The following is a 24227-nucleotide window of genomic DNA, read 5'->3' as shown; positions in this document are numbered from 1 at the left end:
ATTGTAAATATAGGCATATTAAATAAACAAAACTATTTTTTATTATTTTAATTTATAGGCCCAATTTACAATGGAAGACCCAAATGAAATGGCCTAGACCTGAGCCCAAGTATTATGAAAATTGAGAAACCCTAATATTCTCCAACCTTGCGCTGCCTCTGCCCATCTCCATTCCAGGTGCTTCCCTTATCAGTTGTCCTTCCAGGCTAGCTGTAGTTTCACACACACACCACACACACACATATATATATATATATATATATATATATATATATATATATATATATATATAATTGATCAACGCTATTATTAATTAAAACAAAATTAAGATAACAGTAATAATATATATAAAATTCAAACGAGCCCTGGTCGAAAATGAGTATATTATTATCCCTCTTTACTCATTACAGTGTCTCTCTTTACTTTATTGTGTAAACAATAATAGGATAAAGACAAATAGGCAGAAATTTTCGTTAAATTACTTTGGCATTGTAATAGTTGTGAAAGGTAATTCGTTCCACTACTCTTCAGGGTAAGAATTTGAAAAAAAGGAATTGTTCCGTTGCTCTTTAGGGTAGGTTAGATCAAAATAAATTTACTTCACTATTCTTTGGGGTAAGTCAAATTTACTCTCGCTTGGTTTGCCCTTAATCCCATAGACGATGGTTATGCAAAGACACAATTATTATTGATTAGTACATTTATTATTTTAGAAATAATGTTGTCTCATGTGAGACCAAAAAAATGATCTTTTGATATCTAGAGAGATAAAATCTGATTTTCAAAGGAAGTGAGTTTACGGGAAACTATAGATAATTGTCCCGTGTGAGGAAAAAATTGTTTCAAGAAAAACACTTTTAAGTGAGATAAAGTTTGCTTTAAGAAAATAATCTCAAATGATATAAAATCTATTTTAAGAAAAAATAATCTCAAGTAAGATAAAATCTTGAGTGAAATGATTTTGAGTTTGGAGAGAAACTATCTCAAGTGAGATAATGCTGATGGAACGAGAGAGACTGTGATACTGATCCAACTCCTTACGTGATGAAATCGAGGAAAATGACGATACTGATCCAACTCCTTATGTGATAAATTAAATTTGCCCTAAATGTTCTGAATAAGCTGAAATCAAATAGATAAATTAAATTTTTTAACTTGTTGGTTTATTTAATTTAATCGAATGTTTATATATATATATATATATTTGAATAGTCTGGAATAATACAAACTAATATTAGTTTATAAATTCTTTTAATCATTAACAATGTATACACACCCTACAGACTTAACTACTCAAATCAAGACAGGAGAAACAACACTCCATTTGATCAATGACTACTCAAATCAAGACCTCATGAGAAAATAATACTCCCTTCAATCACTCAAAAAATTATATACATATTATATTATATTGCAAACTGTGTATGTACGTATCAATAGTTAATGTAAAAAAGTTTATATGTATTTCTTAAAAATTTGAAAATTCATCTATAATGATTTTTAAACACTTGAGTTGTTTAAAGATATTTATTCAATTTTTTTAAAACTAAATCACCACACACCGTGAGAAAATTGATGACAACATATATGTAATTAGAATTTATTAGCGTAAAATAGGTTCTACATAATGCATGAATTTAGGGAAAAGGAGTACATAATTTTACTTTCACAATCCCGAATCAATGGTGGTTTCTATCAAAATCTACATATATAAAGACTGAAGTAGGCATCAAAATCAATTTGTTGGCTCAAACATTACATTGGTTATCAGTCAGCCTTGAGCAATCTCCTTCTCCTTGGCCTTGCACAATTCGTCAGCTGACTTCACAAACTCTTAGTCAACTCATCAATCTGCAAAGAAATTCAAACATCAATGGATGCTCACTCACTAATCTATAGCTTCAATAAACTTCCCAATGAAACTCACTTCTTTCTCCAATCTGGCCTCATCCTTGGAAACCAACCAGAACCCGCTTTCTTTATCGTATCCAGTGCCTGTAAAGTAAGCAACTGATAAGTTGTAGCAATTGCTCCTCCGTCTCCAGCATCAAAATTTACTTTGACAAAAGCTGTATTCCTTTTTCGCTATCCCTCGCGCCACACGTTTACTAAAGGAAAAACTGCTGCTTTCCTTGAGGTTGCCATAGATAACATTAAAAGGTAAAAGGGTTCGATATCTTAGGTATACTATAAAAGATCATCCACTACAAATTAGTGCAGGCAATATGGGCAAATTTACCAAATATGAACCTCTGAACCATAGCTTGGAGAAAGTTCAAGTATAACAAGGAATGTCACATTCAAACTGGACATTTCGTTTTAAAAGCGTCAACATCTCAATGTAGGAACTCAGAATTACTTTCATTGCATTTTATTTTACGTTTAAAAACAAAAATTAGAGAAAATGGGTTTGCAAGAAATTTTTATTAGTGAACAGCATAGATGAATCATGAATGCGAAATAAGAAGTGAAAAAATGGTCAAAACAATCCAAAACTCACCTGCATATGCTCTTTTGTTAATCTGGTAATCACAAAACACAGAATAACTAAATCAGTTGAGAGACCATAAAGTGTGCTTGCAAAGGATAAAGATCAAGCATGAACAATAAAAAGAAAATACCAATCGCAGATAAAATGACAAATAACAACCAATCTAATCATATAAGCAAGAGATTAGAACATACTAATTGTACATAGATTGCAATTAATTTGTAAGCACTATTACATTGACAATCAAACCAAACGCTCTTCCATACTAACTACCAAATACTATCAGCTCTTAAATTAGAAAGAATTGTCCACAATGGAAATCATTCAAAATAAATACTTACGGTGGAATACCTGCAACCAACCGTTCCCCATCCACCTTTGGATTTAAACCTAACGGAGATGTAACAATGGCCTTCTCTAATGCTTTCAGAGTCTGAAAAAAAAACAACTTTCATTATTATTTTTCCTCCAAAGTGGATTATAAATTTATTGTAATTCACCATGCTCTAGACAGAAGATTACCAAAGGCTGAAGTTTTCTTTGGATCAAAAACAGAATAGGAAAAAAAAGACGTTATGTTTGTTTCAGCATTTTGCTCAAAAAGATGGACTAAACCTAGAAGAGGCTTGTACTCTTACATTTGGATCATATGGATTCACCGACAAAGTTTTCGAATCAATGACAGAAACAACAGCTAAGTGGTTCAGTTGCATCTTTACACCTTCCGTTTCAACGATAATATGGTCGAGCATTCCTGTATAAACGGTAAAATTGTTTTATTTCTAAAGTACTATACTACAAATAAAATAAAATTTTATAAATGCAAATAAATTCAATTAAACCAGAAATATACCAGCAGATGCTCTTCCTGTCTCAATTTGGCTAACTCCCTCGATAAGGCCACTATTGCAGCATCCATCTGTGATGAAGCACTTGCTTTAACAGAAGGCCCATTTTATAAAATGCAAATAAATCAATTAAACCAGAAATTACCAGCAGATGCTCTTCCTGTTCTCAATTTGGCTAACTCCCTCGATAAGGCCACTATTGCAGCATCCATCTGTGATGAAGCACTTGCTTTAAGAAGGCCCAATATCGGGAGCCAGTTCCATTGTACTCCCACCAGAATCATCCTCTGTCAATGCAAATTAAGTGAAATCAGTACCACATAAACCATTTCTTCTAGTTTTAACAAAGCATCTTATCCAGATAAAGAATCCAATTCATATGTTCATAAGAAACTAATCCCTAAATTCCAATTTAATTAAATTTTCAATATAAAAAAGAGAGGGATCATATCAGAAAACATCAACCATAAACAAAACAACGAAAAGATCACAAGAAAAAAACCACCACTTTTAACACAAATCAACAATAAAAACAGCTTTTTTTATTTGAACGAAATCCCAAACATAAAATGAGGACGATGGGGTTAGCAATTACTGGATTTTTGCCTTTGGCGAAACCTCGACGAGAATCTCCGAGTTCTTTCCGTCTCAGTTTCTAAGCTTTCAAGTCCTTTACATCGGGTTTAGGGTTTTAGTTTGTCAATGAAAATAACAATTAAAGGAAGTCTAGCTTTGGGTTTTACGAGAATAATTATGCTTAAAACCGGTTAACTGTATTACAAGTCCTTGTTCTATGTCGAAATATGTGTTTTAGTTCTTTAATTGTAAAAATGAATATTTTCATTCAATGTTTTAAAGTAAGCGAATAAGAACGATTACCTTGCGACTTTTAATTTTACTCGTTAACATAAAAAATACACGCTAGAACCATGACCTTACAGTAAATTTTTTTGGAATCGAAGTTCCCTTGCGACTTTCGTGGTTTGCTGGGTGCTATTAAGTCCATGACTTAGTGGGCAGAAGGCCTGCAGATGCATAGACCCATCAAGCTTTCTTTCTTTCTTTATTTTCTGGTTCATATTATCCGTTCGGTTCTATAGTTTGAAGACTGGGGAGCAAAAAAGAGCATATTTATCTGGCTTATCCAAAACCAGAGTACAAACTAATGGCTCTCCTCGCCTGTAATCCACTTCCCTCTCTATCTTCTTCTCCTTTTCTTACTTCACCCACGTCGTTGCCCATCGTCGTTTTACCAAGCAAGTCTTTTTTTCGTTTACTCCATCTTCTCTGGGAATTTTCATCGAACACCTTGTCATTGATGTAAACATTATTCGCCTTGTCACATCTTTTCTTCTGTTCGTTGTCAGTTTCCAGGTTGCGGGTGAAAGCGGTGATTATCATCATTAAAATGTTCAATCGGTGTTCAGCTTGTCCCAACAAGAAAAGATCGGTGATGACTGTGAAAGCATCTGCCGAAAGTACCGATGGCGAGCAACAGGTTCCATCGGAAAGCATGAAGGAAGATTTGGGTGTGGGACAACTTCCTTTAGAGTCTAAGATGCAGCAGTTGGCGGAGCAGAAGATGAGGATGAAGCTGGCCAAAAAGATAAGGCTTCGTAGGAAGCGACTTGTTCGCAAGAGAAAGCTGAGGAAGAAGGGACGATGGCTCCTTCTAAGATGAAGAAATTGAAGAATGTATGACCCTTTTTCTTGCTCTTTTCAAATTCCTTATTTTATCGTGTAGATGTCATATGCTGTCGAGCAGTGATGACCTCAATGAACTGAATCTGCTGTTATTCGATTTCTTTTTGGAAACTCAAAGATGTATGATCCAAGTACTTGCCTGATTTTGCTATCTCTTAGGTGAAATACAAGCTATTTGTTCATTTGATTCCTAAATACATCCCATTCCATAATCCTGTCATTTTAGTGACTTTTACATGCTTGTGTTTCACTGCCCTGTAACTATTTTCTGAGGTGAAAGAAAATGGAGAAGGTGATTCATTCCTTTGAGATCTTTGGGTAACAACAAAAGCTAATTTTGGGAGGAGATTTGGCCTAGTATTGAAGCCTATGTTTATATCTCTGTTATTAAAGATTTGGATGAATGCAGTACACAGATATGTATCTAATGTAAGGTATCTTCATTTTTTATCGACTTTTCATGTATTTAGAATGTCCTAAGAATATCATATCTTTGTATCTATATTCGAGTATGCATCATATATAGGTTTGGAACATGGGTTGAGCATCGTGTACCATTTAGCGGCTTCTGTTTTGGTTCTGCCATTGTTAGAGCTCAAATGCCTTTTGGCTCGTGGGGTCTATAACTTCTCTAAGGAATAAGAAAGCATATGTAGTCTATCCTACTTCTTGTCATTCTGGTTAAGATGCAATCTATAAAATCTACAAGTTTCAATTTATTTATTGCGTGTGATCTTTTTAAGCATATGAAAAACTTTAAAATTAGTATTTTCTTGGACTCATATCCCAAAATTCACTCTCCTAATCTAAACATGGGATGCAATGGACAAATTGTCAAATTCCCCTTGTCCTAGTCACATTTATACAAGTTAATTTTTAAATAATATTAAGGGTCCAATTATTTATTTAGTTATTTATTTATTGTTTTGATTCTGTTTTGATCATCAACTATTTTTTTAAAACATATATAGCGTTACATTTTAGTTCTGTTTGATCATTCATCATTAAAAATAAATGACAATTTTTAGTAAAAATTTTTAATTTTCAATATTTTTTTTATTTTCAAATCATATGTGATCACCTTTTTAGTAACAAAACCAAGGAAAAATTCCTAAACAAAATTAATTGGATTCAAAGCTGGCTCTCTTGGAAGAGGGTTATGCACTCAACCTCTTAAGCTAGGGAGAATGCATGTCTTGGTTATGCCAAAGTATACATGTATATATATGAACAGATAAAGTATATATTTAACTTATATTAACTTATCATCATAAATAAAAGAATTTTGTTAAATTTGGGATTCAAATGTGAGACATTTCATAAAAACATCCAAAGACTCTGCCACTAAATTAGACTAAAAAACAATTGATAATATACCAACATTATTACTTACCGTATATAAATATTAAAATTAAATAATTTCTCATTTTTTAAGTCTTAAGCCCCAAAATTCATTTAGTCTAATTTATATTAAAGACGATAAAAATGAAAAGAAAAATAAAGAAAAAATATCATAAATGCCATGAAATCAAGGAGCGTTTAACGGTAATTGGTACACCACAAATCATTGGGCCATGCAGCCACTCAGAAACAAAGAGAGTAATCAGACCGGCTATGGAGTTCACACGTGTCAGTATCCCATTCACAGACACAGATTTCATTGGATGAGATTCAATCTACTGTCCGTCGCCTATAAATCAAACAACTTATCCTACTCTGTCAGAAAACAAGCATGGCAACCGAAATGGCCATTCTAAAGCCTATCTCCAAGTTCAGTTCCACCACCCCAATTTTCAGCAACTCACGATGTGTGAAGTTCGCCACCTTCAGAATGTCATCCACTTCGCCGCCAACGACTGCAAAGACAGTTGCGAAGGGCGGCAAGAAAGCTGCCAAAACGGCAATCAAAGAGACCCTTTTGACACCGAGGTTCTACACGACCGACTTCGATGAGATGGAGACCCTTTTCAACACCGATATCAACAAGAACCTTAACCAGTCTGAGTTCGAGGCACTGCTGCAAGAGTTCAAGACTGATTACAACCAGACCCACTTTGTGAGGAACAAGGAGTTCAAGGAGGCTGCTGATAAGATCGATGGTCCTTTGAGACAGATCTTCGTTGAGTTTTTGGAGAGGTCTTGCACTGCTGAGTTCTCCGGTTTTCTCCTCTACAAAGAACTCGGGAGGAGGCTCAAGGTATCATAATATTCATTTATCCTCTTTTCTAGCCATTAGGCCTGTAAATGAGACATTCAAGCTTGAGTATTGATTAGCTCACTCAATTTAAAAAGTTCAAAGTTAACTTAAATCGAGCTCAAACTCGTTCAAGCTTCAACCGACCTCAAATTTGAACTTCAACCGAGTATCTTGTTATTTATCTCGTCTCATTTACAGCCCTATTGGCCATAGTTAAATATATATTCATTTGTTTCGCTAAATACTGCAGAAAACCAATCCAGTTGTGGCTGAGATTTTCTCTCTTATGTCAAGGGACGAAGCCAGGCACGCCGGGTATGCACATTATAGTTTTCTCTCTGTTTATGGCCAGTATGAACAGATTAACTAAAGTTAAAGTTTACCATTTTATTGATTTACAGGTTTCTGAACAAGGGTTTGTCTGATTTCAATTTGGCATTGGACCTTGGGTTCTTGACAAAGGCTAGGAAGTACACCTTCTTCAAGCCAAAGTTCATTTTCTATGCTACTTATTTATCTGAGAAAATTGGGTATTGGAGATACATTACTATCTACAGACATCTCAAAGAGAATCCAGAGTACCAATGCTATCCTATTTTCAAGTATTTTGAGAACTGGTGCCAGGACGAAAACCGTCACGGCGACTTCTTCTCTGCGTTGCTCAAGGCACAGCCTCGTTCCTTAATGATTGGAAGGCTAAGCTGTGGTCCAGATTCTTCTGTCTCTCGGTAATCATTTTGTTTCTTTCATGCTATCTATGTCATACTACATCCCCATCACAGTGTTTTAACAATTTTGTTCTGCAGGTGTATGTTACCATGTACCTCAACGACTGTCAACGCACTGCTTTCTACGAGGGCATTGGACTAGACACCAAAGAATTCGACTTGCATGTCATCATCGAGGTTTGATTCTGCCTCCATTGTTGTTTTTGTTAAATTTAAAGCATTCCATCCGCAGGTGCTTATGCTAGTAAAATTTGAGCTTGCTTTTAATCTTGTTGAGCCATGAAACTGGGGATTCTGCATCTTCCTCAGCTTAGTAGAAGCTACTAGTTAGCAGCTAAATGGTTGTACGAGGCCTTGAAGTCTCGAGTTTCGGCCATTATTCACTTGTTAATCTTGAGATTCCTTGCCTGCAGACAAACCGCACGACGGCCAGGATTTTCCCTGCGGTGCTGGATGTTGAGAATCCGGAGTTCAAGAGGAGGTTGGACAAAATGGTTGAGATCAACGAACAATTGGTTGCTGTTGGGGAGACAGAGGATATTCCGTTGGTGAAGAACTTGAAGAGGATTCCACTGATTGCAGCATTGGCCTCGGAGCTCTTGGCTACATATCTGATGCCGCCGATCGAGTCAGGATCCGTTGATTTTGCTGAATTTGAACCACAGCTTGTGTACTAGAGTTTTATTTTTGTAAGAGTTCCATTTTTCTGGTACATTTTCAGCTTTAGTCATGTTTTATGTAGCAAGATATAGCAAATGAAACGAAGAAACAGTTAATTGCCAAATGACATTTTGGATATCTTTTCTGCTTCTTATCTTCTTCACATATAACCAGTGTCGGACAAATCGATCAGTCGTGACCGGACATAACAAGACTCTCACAATGCTGTCAAAAACAACACTAAATCTTTGTCTCTGGCAGTTTATATATATTTATACCAGATAGTGTCGGTTTTTAGCTGTTACTATATAGCTTTAAACACAAAAAATTAAAAACAAATCGATTAATTGAAACTAGGTTCATTTTTACAGTCCAAACGGTTGTTGGTCGTAATAATCAAGCTATATCAAACTTAGTTTTATCTTTAAATTTGTGGTTCTTGGAGTTGCTGTCAAAACCATCAAGGCCGTCGATCTTCTGCAAAAGCTTGGGAACCCCGTTTCTACGTCTAGATTATGTTTCGAAACATTAAAGCTTTCCCCCTTGACTGAAAGTTCATCGCCATCCTCTGGAACCAATGCCCGCAAATCGATCAACGGGATCCTCGAAAGCAGCACTTGCCTGAAGTTTCTCAATATCCCTTTGTTGAAAGGGTTTGCCTTCCTATCGTAGCGGTACCGGAAACTCTCATAAGTTTTCTGAATTTCATGAATGCAAAACACATATTCAAAGGGTCATTAAGGAAATGAATTGGCAAAAACATGGGTGGGAAATTAAAAAGATACACATGTTGTCTTATCTTATATGAGTCCGAATGATCGAATCCGGTATTCGTATAAATGTAATCTCTCTCTACTTGGCTAAAACAAAGAGCACCTGATTAGTGGAGATGAGGTAGAAATGGAAAACTGTGAGGCCGCCGACGAACCAGACGACATGAAGCAATGGAGGATGAGAACAACTGAGAGTATGTCCCGAGATACGTCGTTCCAGAAGCCGGTGTCTTGTCGGAGAATGTTCACCCAAGAGCACGTGAAAACGTATATGCACAGTGCGGTGGATGATGATATGAAACATATGAAGAATGTATTGTTGCGCTGCAATCAGTGACACCACCCAATGTGATTTTTCCATATGAAAGAGACACCATGAGAAGAGACACGTTAATAAATTTAGTACTTAATTGTAAAATAAGTATTCACATTATATTTTTTTTTTTCATTTTCAAGTGTTTTAAGGACTTAGAAATTGTTTTTTTCTTCCCTCTCGGTTCTAAGGTTTTCTCTTGACTAATCTAAATCGGCTCGCATTGCTCCCCCTATTTTTAGTGAGTCTCTAAACAAGTATTTTCTACATACTCAAAAACTTGAACTCGAGATCTTACCTGCTTTAAACAATATCAAAATGTTTACTATTTAAACCAATCCATGTTGATAGGATTTAAGAATTTTAAATATTTTTAGAGGATTTTTTAGAAACTAAGGAAATTAGAAATTTTAAGCTATTTTAGTTTTTAAAAATAAAAAAGGTTATTGAATTTTATATCACATGTCAAGTAATAATTGAGTAATGATTTTTTTAGGGTAAACTACACCAATGGTCACTGATGTTTGGGTAAGTTTTCTTTTCACCACTAATGTTTAAAAAGTTACAAATTGGTTACTAACGTTATCGTTTGTCACAAAATGGTCACTGGCCGTTAACAACCGTTAGGAGCCGTCACGAAAAACACACGTGGAACGTTAGATGCTTACCTGGATAGTTTGATTGCCATAGTGGAGAACCTCACTTCTCCCGTTGACCGGTGTTTTACCAAAAATTTAGCCAAAAAATAATTAAACATAAAATAAGCGGGGAAAATAAAGGGGATCCATCCGATTCTATTTTGATTCCATTCTTCACTTCCTCCTTCACGAATGAAGCAGTTTCAGAGAGTTGCAGAAGGTGCTTGAGAAAACCATAAACCGAAAACATGAGGAAACAAAGAGAGGAAACATAGAAAGCGATTAAGAGAAAATAACGAGCAACACTTGGATATAAGAGGTGTCGAAACGATTTTTTTCTAAAAGGTGAAAAGGTAAGATTTTAAAAAACCACATTAATTTTTGAATTATTCTCTTTCAAATGATTAAAAAAATGCAGTTTAAAAGACCTCTCGTTTCGAAAAATTTTGAATTTTCTTTACGATCGAAAAATACGGTTCGAAGAGTCGCCACCAATCTTTGATTAGGGTGTGATTGGGCACCAAAAATGTTTCGTCATTTTAAGTAAAAATTAATTTTAATTAAAACAACAAATTGAGGTCTGCGTTACCAAAAAAATGAGTTCGGGAGTCGATTACGTGTGGGGAAGGATTAGCACCCTCACAACGCCCTAAATCGGTACCTAATCGATTAATTAACGTCTTTGCAATGAACTTTACAAATTCGGATTTATTTTGATTTTTGATCCCATAAAACAAAAATGTAAATTTAAAACATTCAAGAACACTCAAACGAATTAAATTAAAATTACCAAGTCATTTTAGAAAGATAAAGAATGTTCGATTATTTACAAATATCGAGACCAGATCTTAAAGATATAACAACCTTTTCTCGATATATTTAAATAAACGAACATTTCTTTTTCTCTCATTCCCAAATTTTAGTGTGATGGATCAATTTTTAGGTTTCACTTTCGGGATACACTTTTAATTTAAAATTGTCGAAAGTGGATCTCTAATCAGTTAAGACAACCCACTTAAAACAATTTTTAAATTAAAAGGGTATTACCCTTAAATCAATTATGTAACGATGTCGAATTGTACACATGAGGCTAACAGGCAAATTATACAAAAGGATGTCATGCAAAAACTAATTATATAATGTCACACATTCGAATAACCATCTTAGTCTAAAATAAAATATGCACATACACTAAAATAACATCAATTGCTATATATATAAAAACCTATTGTCAATAACAACAATCTCGTATTCAATACTGACATGGGGACCAAAATAACAGAAAACTAAAACTAAGCATACAAAATAGAAATTAAACACTAAACTCAACAAGCATACTAAGTAACTAAATTGTCATATATAAAATTACAAGCTAGATGTGAAGACAAACAAACAAAAAAAGTAACACACTGGGTACTAAATTAGAATATGCATAAACAAAGAGAACAGAATTAGGAAAACACAAAAGACTCGTTACAGGACTAAAATAAAAGAACACGAAACAACAGGCCAAAAATATCAACAACACAAAATATGACTTAACTAACGAGATGGATTAAAATAAATATTCTGAAATTTAAGAGCCGAATACATAAAGTTGTCAAAACTTAAAAGAACATGGCTCGTACTAAAATGTAACAAACATAAAGATTAAGAGCCAAATTCGAAATGTACCCAACCCAAAGCAAGGACTAAAACGAAACATATGAGAACTGCAAGGGACGTCTGCGTGATTAACCTCTCCTAGGCGCAGGTCCTAAACGGTGCCATTTAGGAGACTGAATATATAGGAACCTTAGGCTTAGTTTTAACCTAATTTTCATTCTAAACTCAGCCTCACTTTAATAAACTCTCCCCTCCCCTGCCGTTCTCTCAAAGCTCCTCTCATTCTCTCTCAAAGCAACCAAACGAGGCCGTGGCCACCATGGCCGCCGCCCAAGGCTCCGATGAGGATCCACACAACCTCGAGTCCACCCCGTAAATCACCTTGAACCCTTAAGCTTCAAATCTCTCACAACAAGAAACCATAACCCAAAGGTCAAAACAACCCCAATCTTCACTGCTGAACTCTCGACCACCGCGGACTCACCCTCGAAAGCTCCGTTGAGGAACCAAGACCTCACGACCTCGCTCTACCCCTTTGTTACCGAACCGAAGCCTCACAAAAATACCCACTATCTACTCCGACAAAACCAACAATAATGTTTCCGACGAATAAGGTAAATGGACTAAAACCCTTTTCCTATTTGCATTCAACCCTTAAACGAATTGATTTCAAAATATTTACTGATTTTATTCTGTTTTTTAGGAACCTATTTATTCTTTTTCCTTCGAATGTAGCACCGGAAATGACCCCAAACCTCTAAGGTAAATGTACTGTTATTTCTATATATTTTAACTTGATTTTGACTCAAAGCATATGCATGTACAAGCAAATTACAAAAACAATTGAAAATGGAAACATAGAAATAAGTAAGCAAATTACAAAAACAATTGAGAATGGAAACATAGAAATAAGTACCCCTTTTTGATTTTGCGTATTACTCTGATTTAATGACAAGAGAGATCCTTTGCTTCCTTTGATCCCCGAATATGAGAAATAACCTTTTACAAGTACTGTTCTTTTTCTTTTTTCTGTGTTTTTCGTCCTTTTTCTTTTCACTGTTTCTCCTTTTCTTTTTGATTGTGTTGCCCCCCTCTTTTTTTCCTGTTGATGAATGGTTATATCTAAAAAAAACTGACCATCCCCCATTTACAGTTTTTTTTTATAACTCACAATACCCCCCCACTCTCTACAAACCGTTCCCTCTAGTTTTTTCTGGTTTCTTAACTACCCAGACAAATTAAGCATCTACAGCTGCCCCTCTTTGTTCATTGTCGTGTAACGAGAATAGAGCAAAGATCAAAAGATGACCGAATTTGTCTGGTCTTGAGAATGTTACGTCAGGATAAATACTTGAAAAATCTTCAAATGACGAGCCTGCTCCCTATTCCTTCAGGAAGTATAAGACTCGAACAATCTTCATAAAACGTATCTGCTCTCTATTCATTCAGAGAGTATAAGACTTGAACAATCTTTAATAAAACGGGTCCGCTCTCTCTTCCTTCAGAGAGTATAGAACTCAAAAAATCTTCAATAAACGAGTCCGCTCCCTATTCGTTCAGGGAGTATAGAACTCAATCTTCAACGAACTTGTCCGCTCCCTATTCCTTCAGAGAGTATCCTATTCCTTCAGAGAGTATAGGACTCAATCTTCAATGAACTTGTCCGCTCCCTATTCCTTCAGAGAGTATAGGACTCAATCTTCAACGAACTTGTCCGCTCCCTATTCCTTCAGAGAGTATAGGACTCAATCTTCAACGAACTTGTCCGCTCCCTATTCCTTCAGAGAGTATCCTATTCCTTCAGAGAGTATAGGACTCAATCTTCAACGAACTTGTCCGCTCCCTATTCCTTCAGAGAGTATAGGACTCAATCTTCAACGAACTTGTCCGCTCCCTATTCCTTCAGAGAGTATAGGACTCAATCTTCAACGAACTTGTCCGCTCCCTATTCATTCAGAGAGTATAGGACTCAATCTTCAACGAACTTGTCCGCTCCCTATTCATTCAGAGAGTATAGGACTCAATCTTCAACGAACTTATTTGCTTCACTACTCTTTCGTGAAGGCTTATAGATGATTTGCTTCAAAGGTCAAACCAGTTATCTTCATCTCGATGCTTTCATATCTTCAATCTTCAACTATCCCTGGGAAACCTGTAGATATTTAAGCCATCATGCGATTATGAATGCCATGATCCTACTCATGCCTAAAATGTATGCAATTATGCAATTCAATGTGTTTTCTTCTTTGTAGGAACTCTATCTCCTTTTGATCTCGATGGAACTCGGCTTCATCTTGGGCACAGAACGTTTGATCAGTTCACCCCAGTTGACAATCTCAATTCCATATCTCTCGCCTTAACAGTACCTTGACTTATTTCTTTCTTGAAACCCGTCAGTATCCCTGACCAACTTCTCGACCAATGATAACCTCCTTGGGTCATCTTTTAATGGCTGAGATTTTCTTTGAATTTGAGGATTTTAGTTTCCCATGGCCACACAAGCTTACATGTTTAAACCATTGTCAACTTCAGAATACATGCATTTTCCAAAATCTTTTGCACAATAATACAAAATGATCTCATGTACTTCAAGTTAAGCTATATGTTTTAACCTTTCAAAATAAGATGTTTGCAAAAGGGAAATTATCAAGAAAAGACATCTCTTTATTTATATAAATACAGAGAATTTTAGGCAACTAAATGGCAAACTTTTAACTGGAAATAGTAAAAGAACAAAAGAGTAGGCGTCTTCAAATATCAATAATGCAAATGCTTTTGAACTGGCACGCCGTTAGAATGTCTCGAGCGTAGCTTCTGTCAAAAAGATCTTCAAAATTGTGATGCTTAAGAGTATGAAGCTACTTCTAAACTCCACAAATCTCTATCATTGGATGCCCTAAACCAGTATTGAATCTCATATGCATTCAATTTCTCTTGGTTATTTCAATCGAGACTCATTAATCTTCAGTCTCATCCCTGATCACCAACTGTCATTGTTACTATCCATATCAGGAGCTCTTTCTACTTCCAAAATTGATTCAGAACCTCCACCATGCACGAATTCTGAATTTCAAACTCAACTCAAGTCGCCCTTTGCGGGTTTTCAACTTGAGACCTTCTTTGGTTCCAAGACGCCCTTTTCAGGTTTTCGTCTTGAACCCTCCTTTTATTTCTCTCTTTTTTCATTTTTCTCTTTTTTCATTTTTCATTTTTTCTTCCATTTTCTTCTTCTCTTTTTTTTTCCGTTTTTTCCATCATTTTTTTTTCATCATTTTTTTTCATCATTTTTTTTCTCTTTTTTTTCTTCTTCAAGCGAAATATCTCTTAACAGCGTCGGAATTCACTGGATATGGTAATTCTGATCCGTCCATTTCAGTTAGGACTAGAGCTCCACCAGAAAAGGCCTTCTTGACAACATAAGGTCCTTCCCAATTGGGCATCCATTTTCCTCTGAAATCCTTCTGAATAGGCAAAATCCTTTTAAGCACTAAATCTCCCTCATGGAATTCTCGAAGGCGAACTTTCTTACCATGTGCCCGTATCATACGTTTTTGGTACATCTGACCATGACAAATAGCTTTCAATCTCTTTTCTTCAATCAAATTCAACTGGTCATACCTAGCTTGGACACATTCTGCCTCATCAAGCTTTACCTCTGACAAAATCCGAAGTGAGGGAATTTCCACCTCAATAGGTAAGACAGCTTCCATCCCATAAACCAAAGAAAATGGTGTTGCCCCAGTTGAAGTCCGTACTGAAGTTCGATAAGCAAACAGAGCAAAGGGCAACTTCTCATGCCATTCCTTATAGGTCTCAGTCATTTTCTCTATGAGCCTTTTGATGTTCTTATTGGCCGCCTCTACTGCCCCATTCATCTTTGGGCGATAAGTGGTGGAATTATGATGCTTTATTTTGAACTGTTTACAGACCGAGTCCATCATCTTATTATTTAAATTCAACGCATTATCAGAGATAATCCTCTCGGGCAAACCATATCTACAAATGATCTCCTTCTTTAAAAATTTGCATATTGTAGACTGAGTAACATTTGCGTAAGAAGCTGCTTCTACCCACTTGGTGAAATAATCTATGGCTACCAGAATAAAGCGATGACCATTTGAAGCTTTGGGCGAAATTTGTCCAATAACATCCATGCCCCACATTGAGAATAGCCACGGAGCTGTCATTACGTGCAACGGATGAGGAGGAGTATGTATCCTATCTCCATAAATCTGACACTTGTGACATTTTCGGGCATAATTGATACAATCTGTTTCCATAGTTGACCAATAATACCCAAATATCATAATCTGCCTAGCCATAACATGCCCATTAGCATGGGTACCACATATTCCCTCATGCACTTCTTCAAGAATCAATTTGGCTTCTTTCGCATCCACACATCTTAACAAGACCTGATCCAGACTTTTCTTGTATAGAGTCTCACCATCAAGCACATACCCTGATGCCATTCTTCTAATGGTTCTCTTATCATTCTCAGTGGCCTGTTCTGGATAACTCTGATACCTTATATATTGCAAGATATCGTAATACCAGGGGTTTCCATCTTCTTCCTCTTCGATATTAAAACAATGGGCTGGATACTCATAAGCCTTCATTTCAATGGGCATCATATTTGAATATTCGTTCATCTTAAATGCCGCTGCCAGTGTGGCTAAGGCATCTGCCATTTGATTCTCTTCTCTAGGGAGGTAATTGAAAGTTACTTCTTCAAATTCTTCAACAAGTTCCATAACCAACTTACGGTATTCTACAAGCTTGGGATCTTTTGTCTCCCATTCTCCTCTGAGCTGGTATATTACCAAAGCTGAATCTCCATACACCTTGAGCATTTTTACTTTGCGTTCAACAGCAGCTCTAAGACCCAGAACACAGGCTTCATACTCGGCCATATTGTTTGTACAATCAAAATTAAGCCGACTGGTGAAAGGATAATGCTCTCCCTCTGGTGATACCAAAATTGCCCCGATTCCATGTCCCAAGGCATTTGAAGCACCATCGAAGTTCAACTTCCAATATTTGCTAGTGGATGCCACGGCTTCTTCTACCGAAATAGCCATTAAATCTTCATCTGGGAAATCAAAGCTCAACGACTCATATTCTTCCGAAGCCCTGCTTGCAATGAATTCCGCTATAGCACTTCCTTTAATTGCCGTCTGGTTTACATACTGGATGTCAAACTCGGACAATAAGATCTGCCAACGAGCTAATCTTCCAGATAATGTAGGCACACCCATTAGATATTTCAAGGGATCAAGCTTAGATATAAGCCAAGTAGTATGATACAACATATATTGCCTAAGCCTTCGGGTAGCCCATACTAAAGCGCAACACAACTTTTCAATGGGTGAGTATCTTGTCTCACATTCAGTGAACTTCTTGCTGAGATAATAGATAGCCCTTTCTTTCTTCTCAGTTTGGTCACGTTGCCCCAGCACACACCCCATTGAATTTTCATAAACTGACAAATAAAGAATCAAGGATTTGCCTGAGATGGGTGACGCTAAAATTGGAGTGCTCGACAAATATCTTTTCACTGCTTCAAAAGCTCTTTGACAATCCTCACTCCATTCCCCTGAGTTATTCTTGCGAAGAAGGCGGAATATGGGATCACACTTTTCCGTCAGTTGTGAAATAAACCGAGCTATATAATTTAATCTCCCCAAAAATCCTCTGACTTCTTTTTGTGTTCGTGGGGGTGGCAAGTTTTGAATAGCCTTTACTTTATCTGGGTCTATTTCAATTCCTTTTCGGCTCACTACAAATCCCAACAACTTTCCAGATGTCACCCCAAAAGTACATTTATTTGGGTTGAGTTTTAGTTGGCATCTTCTTAGTCTTTTAAAGAGCTTTCTCAAATTCCCGATATGTTCTTCCTCTGTCTTGCCTTTGACTATCATATCATCGACATAAACTTCTATCTCTTTATGCATCATGTCGTGAAATAACGTCACCATGGCCCTTTGATATGTTGCCCCGGCGTTCTTCAATCCAAACGGCATTACTTTATAGCAAAACGTTCCCCACATGGTAACGAACGTCGTTTTTTCCATATCTTCAGGGTTCATCTTAATTTGATTATAGCCAGAGAAACCATCCATAAAAGAGAACAAAGAATTTCCAGCAGTATTATCCACTAGAGTGTCTATATGTGGCAAAGGAAAATTATCTTTGGGACTAGCTCGGTTGAGATCCCTGTAGTCAACACACATTCGAACCTTCCCATCCTTCTTCGGTACTGGGACAATATTAGCTACCCATTCAGGATATTTGGCCACTTTAAGAAACCCGGCATCAAATTGTTTTTTCACTTCCTCTTTAATCTTGAGCAGCATCTCAGGTCTCATTATTCTCAGTTTTTGTTGTACCGGTTTACATTCAGGCTTTATTGGCAGTTTGTGAACAACCAATTCTGTATCTAAACCCGGCATATCTTCGTATGACCAAGCAAACACATTCTTGTATTCTTGAAGCAATTCTATCAAATCATGTCGACCTCCAACTGACAGAGTGGTACCAATCTTTACTTCTCTCTTATCCTCCTTTGTCCCCAAATTCAAAATCTCAGTAGGCTCTTTATGAGGCAGAATCTGCTTATCTTCATTCTCCACCATTTTCAGCAATTCAGAAGGTAGTTCACATCTCTCATCATCATCACAATCTTCGATTTCCCCTTGACATATAGGCTTCTCGAAATCAATCTCCGGGTCAGAGTCATTGGCATTCATATTATTGATATCTGAGCTCCTGAAAAAAATAATGAAAGAAAAGATATATATACATATATACATATGGGAGGATCTTTTCCCATATAAATAAATAAAAAGAAATAAATACATACATATATACAACAAATAATGAATGAATGAAATGCATGGGAGAATGTTTGCCATTTGGAACTAACAGAATGCATCCTTTATTAAAAGCAAGAAAAAACAAACAGCTTAACCCTTTACATAAAATCACCTATTGCCCCAGGGTATGAACAACAGGGAGAAAGTTCCAGTGCATTACTCTGTAACAGATTTGTAAACTACAGGCAGTTCTTCCGCGGTCCAATTGTTCAACACGAAGCCCGGTGGTGCAGGATAAATGCCCATAGCTCTCATTTCCTCGGATTCATCATCAGTTATAACATTAATGCCTAAATATCCCAAGGCATTCTCAACCATCATCTCAGTATTCCTTGAATTCCCTTGAAACATATGCCCCCCAGACATAAAAATGCTACTCAACGGCGGGAAGGTCATAGGTTCCCAGCTAAGGTCTTCACCAGCCAATCTGGCCTTTCTGATTTCTTGGCCCTTCTTAATTCCCCTCATCTTATCCCTCGAAGTTGGCTGATATCCCAAACCAAATCGATCTTTTTTAGTAATAGGGCATATGGGATTCATCGGTCCTTGCAACTGTCGGCCTAAACCCTTTCCAACTTTTGCTCCTCTTCCAAGAGTCAATTTAAGCCCCATCTTGGTACAGTTTGACAATCGAGGCTTTGGTATCTTCTTGCCTTCGGCCACAAACGTAGCTTTGACAAACTCCAACGATCTGAAAGAACACTCGACGGCTTGCTCATCAACTTCAATATACGGAGTAATAGTAGAAACAGAAGCAATAATGTCCTCTTCAGCATGAATACATACCAACCTTCCATCAATCACAAATTTCAGTCTCTGGTGTAATGTGGACGGAACTGCACCGGCTTGATGAATCCAATGCCTTCCTAACAAACAATTATACGTATGCATAATGTCCATTACGAGAAATTCTACTTCATAAGTTGCTGGACCAATATTCAGAGGAACATCAATCTTGCCCAACACTTCTCTTTTAGTCCCATCGAAAGCTCGAACCACACTTTGACAAGTTCTCATAAGTGTACTATCTAATGGAAGCTTCTTTAGAGTCACTAAGGGCATCACATTCAAAGCTGAACCATTATCAACCAAGACCCGGGACAACACATGCCCTTTACATTTAACTGTAATGTGCAAAGCCTTCTGACTACCCATCATCCCCGAAGGGATTTCATCCTCAGAAAAAGATAAAAAATTATCAGCTTGTACATTGGAAACTAACCGATCCAACTTTTCAATGGGCAATTCTTTCGGAACAAAAGTCTGGTTCAAAACCTTTAACAGAGCATTCCTATGGGCCTCTGAACTCAAAAGTAATGATAAAACAGAAATACGGGCAGGCAACTTGTGTAACTGTTCCACAACACTGTATTCACTGTGTTTCAGAAACTTCAAAAATTCTACCGCTTCACTCTCGGTTACTGGTTCATTGATAACAGGCTTATCCTCTTCTATCTGCACATCAACTTTTTTCCCCTTATCAACTACAACCTTCTTCTTAGACTCTTTAGGTGGATTAAGAGAATAAAACCTACCACTTCTAGTAAAGCGTCCCACCTCATCTACTTCCTCATTCTCTTTTGTTACATCTCCCATCTGGCAATCATATCTCCAAGGCACTTGTTTATTATCCCGATATGGGAATGGAGATGGAGGTGTAATAACAACTTTCGGGGCTACCTTCTCAACAACTCGATTTTTGGGAGTAATAATTAGGGGACAACTAGCATTGTATACCCCTTTAGACGACCCTTCTGAAGCGCAAACTTCTGCTTCCTCTTCTTTAGCAATCTCTCTAAAGAACTCAATTTCTTTATTGTCCATCATGTCTTGTACCAAATATAGGAAATCAGGACATTGCTGAATACCGTGTCCCTCACTGTTATGATACAGACATACCTCTCCACTGTTAAACTGTTCAACCATCAAACTGGGCTTCAACAATCCTACCTTGACCATCTGGCACCACACCCAACTCATGGGTGATACCACCTCACCAACATTCCTTACAATTCTCTTTCTTTTTTCTTCAGTAATCGCATTAACTCCTGCCCCTGCATGGCTTGGCAACGGATTCTGAGCTATATTTGGCTTCTCACTGTCACCAAAGTTGATGACATTCCTCGTTCTCAAAGCTTGGACAACCTTCTTAAAAGCAGTACAATTCTCAATGGAATGCCCAGGGTTCCCTGCATGGTACTCACACTGAGCACTAGCATCATACCATTTGGGAAAAGGAGGTTTCATTGGTGTCACGTGATACGGCGAAACCACATGCCGATCATACAAAATCTGAAATAATTCCTTATAAGTCATCGGGATGGGGTCAAATTGAGGCCTCTCTCTCCTCTGGTCCCTTGCCCCTTGTCTATTGTCATTTTGTGTCGATGACCCTGCTCCTTGAGGACGGGAAACAATGATGTTATTAGAATCGTACTGCCTCACATTACTGACTTCGTTTTCCTTTTTCCTCGTTGGTGGCCTCTTACTAGACTCTCCTCCCTCGAGCTTCCCACTCTTAACAGCCATTTCAATCATTTCTCCCGCCGTAACTACATCAGCAAAACTTCGATAAGGATTACCGATAAGATGCGAGAAAAAAGGAGCCTTTAAGGTGTTGACAAAAAGCATATTTGTTTCCTCCTCTTCCAATGGCGGGTGGACTTGCACTGCTACATCTCTCCATCTTTGAGCATATTGTCTAAAACTCTCGTTAGACTTCTTTTCCATTCCTTGCAACATCATCCTGTTGGGCCTAACATCCTTCACATGTTTGTATTGCTCAAGAAAGGACTTAGCCAAGTCTTTCCACGATTTAATATTAGCTCTACTCAGCTGGTTATACCATCGGATTGCCGAGCCAGTTAAGCTTTCCTGAAAGCAGTGTATCAACAATTGATCGTCCCCTATGTATCCGGTCATCTTCCTACAAAACATTGTGATATGTGCAGAGGGGCACCTGGTACCATCAAACTTTTCAAAGTCAGGAACTTTAAACTTTGGAGGCAAGACCAGATCAGGAACTAGACTTAACTCCTTTGCGTCGAATCCATAGACACTGGTATCTTCCTTCATGGCTCTGACCTCTCTTTCTAACTGCTTCCATTTCTCTTCCAACAGATTGTTTTGGTCCTTCTTGGCTTCTTCATCAAGGTCCGAAACTTGATGATATTGATGTTCTTCCTGATATGAACTAGATCCAGGCTGTATGTTAACAGAAGCACCGACTGGATTAATGTGCACCTTCCCGACATGAACAGGGGTCACTTGAACATTCTGAGATTGTTCTGGGGTTAACCCTGGATGATGAAGTGGGTCTTCAGTTACACCTTCTGGCATAGGGCTTTTCCCATGTTCTGGATTTCTTCCATCCAACATACTCGCAAACTTGGCAAACATCTCCTTTTGGGCATTCATCATATCTTCTTGCATTTTCTTGATATTATCTTGTAAATCCAACTGAGCCTTCTCAATTTGGGCAAGTTTGTCTTCCATAACTTTCTTCCTGGTTCTGTAGATATGCTTGGGATTTTCCAGTATTACTTTGTCACAGAGTCATTTTGTTATCACTGATATTTATTAATGAATATGAAATATATGATTATGAATGAATAAAATGCGATGCAAAAATTAAATGCATTAAAAAATGCATATGCAAAATGCAGGGTGTTGATCCTGGAACGACTCCTTAGAACAACTCTTTATATTAGAACGACGTTCAATTACAAAGTTGAAACATATCACAAATAAATTTGCACCATCTCTCCTATTTCTTGTACGTGTGCTAGTAACTCTACAATCTTCTGATTTTCTTCAGCCTCTGGATCCAGTTCTTCAGTTACATCAGCAGCTTCCTCAGATAGAATGACCAAATATTGAGCTATCCCCCGCGCGTGGTCTAGGTAACAAGCAATAAAGTCCTCTATTTGCTTAACTCTCGCCTGAGCTCGCTCCCACCGAAAATGCCAGTGTATATCCCCCTCATAAGGAACTATCGATAACTCACTTGCTTGCCTCTGAAAATCTTGAACCATGGCTTCAAGCTCACTCACTTGTTTTTTCAGACTTTCAACCTCTCCCTGGCTCGAGCTACTTTCCTTGTTTCGATATCGTCGTAATGCAGTCTCTAAACTTGAAATTTTCTCCTTCAACTTTTCATTCTGGGCTTGACTCTTTTGTAACCGCTGCTCTAAAGAATCATTTTCCTTCGATAAAATTTTAACTTGGTGCCTGCTTTGCTTGAGCTCTTCTTGACTCTCTCCGGCTACTCTTTTGAGGCTCGCCACCTCTTGCCTCAATTCGACAGACTTACTCGAGCTAGAACATACTTGAGCTTTTACCATTCGCTGATAAGTTGACCGAAGATCGTCAAAGTCTAGCCGAAGTTGCTTCTCTACTTTTTCAATTCGATCTGCTCTACTCTTCTGAATGTCAATCTCCAATCCTTTTTGATACACTTCATCTTCTAGCTTCTGTAAAGTCATTCTCCATTGTCTCCGTTCTGCTTCAAAATCGCGCTTGGCTAACTCTAATGGAGATGGCACCACTCTCAACTGTTCCTCCACCGGCTGAATATTTTCAGGATTCACCATCGGGATATTGTCATTTACTCGACCGCTTCTCCACTGCTCGTACTCTTGAGACAACTCGAGATCATAGGTAAACAAATTCACGCGACGAGTTTGCTTCCAGGCCTCAGCAACCCCTTTAACTTTACCCTTATACTGATCTCCTTTGAATGCAAAATCCGACCCTACCAAGTCCCATGTGGCTGGAATGAACTGCCTTGACCCATACTGTCTGGAAACTAGTAGCGGTGCATACCCAACAGAACCCCATATACCTGGCAAAGGAACCCAATCTCGCTCTCCACATCGGTAAAGTATATCCGAAGAAGTATTCCATGAAGCTCGCCACAAAATATCTCCATCTCTGATATCCTTGAAGATGACCATCCATTTTTCTTCGGTAAAACCCCCTGGCCACTCTTTAGAAAGAAAATCCTTCAAAGGTGAGAAACCATCTAGAAATACTCATCCTGGTGCTCTTTCAACATGTTTGAAATGACTCAGAATCCACACTAGCAGTAAAGGCGCACATCCTATAAAGCGTCCTTCTCCCTCGCGCCTACAAGAACTCAAAGACCGGAACGTCTCAGCTAGAATAACTGGAACAGGATCCACGCGCTTGTCTAATATTTCAAACAGGTCAACAACTGATACATCTACATATCCTAACACTTTTGGAAAAATAACGAGCCCATAAATCCCTAAAGCAAACAAGTCAAGCTTCTTTCTCTTATCAGGATGATGAGCAATTACTTCTTTCAGTGCAGCCCAAGAGATGCACTCACTGTCTCCCTTCTTCTTAATGTTTCTGATTACCCAATCTTCAC

The 24227-nt window shown here is 37.5% G+C and overlaps 3 pseudogenes; 2 read left to right on the top strand and 1 right to left on the bottom strand.

The window, feature by feature from the left end:
• Window positions 1-1636: 1636 nt before the first annotated feature.
• On the bottom strand, window positions 1637-4248 carry LOC120155659 (annotated as a pseudogene).
• A 140-nt stretch (window positions 4249-4388) lies between these two features.
• LOC120155653 lies at window positions 4389-5365 on the top strand (annotated as a pseudogene).
• Window positions 5366-6760: 1395 nt separating this feature from the next.
• LOC120155680 lies at window positions 6761-8700 on the top strand (annotated as a pseudogene).
• Window positions 8701-24227: the final 15527 nt, after the last annotated feature.

The sequence above is a fragment of the Hibiscus syriacus genome, unplaced genomic scaffold, assembly GCF_006381635.1.
Source record: "Hibiscus syriacus cultivar Baekdansim isolate YM2019G1 unplaced genomic scaffold, ASM638163v2 tig00111200_pilon, whole genome shotgun sequence".
NCBI lineage: Eukaryota > Viridiplantae > Streptophyta > Magnoliopsida > Malvales > Malvaceae > Hibiscus > Hibiscus syriacus.
This window is presented reverse-complemented; position numbering and strand designations above follow the sequence as displayed.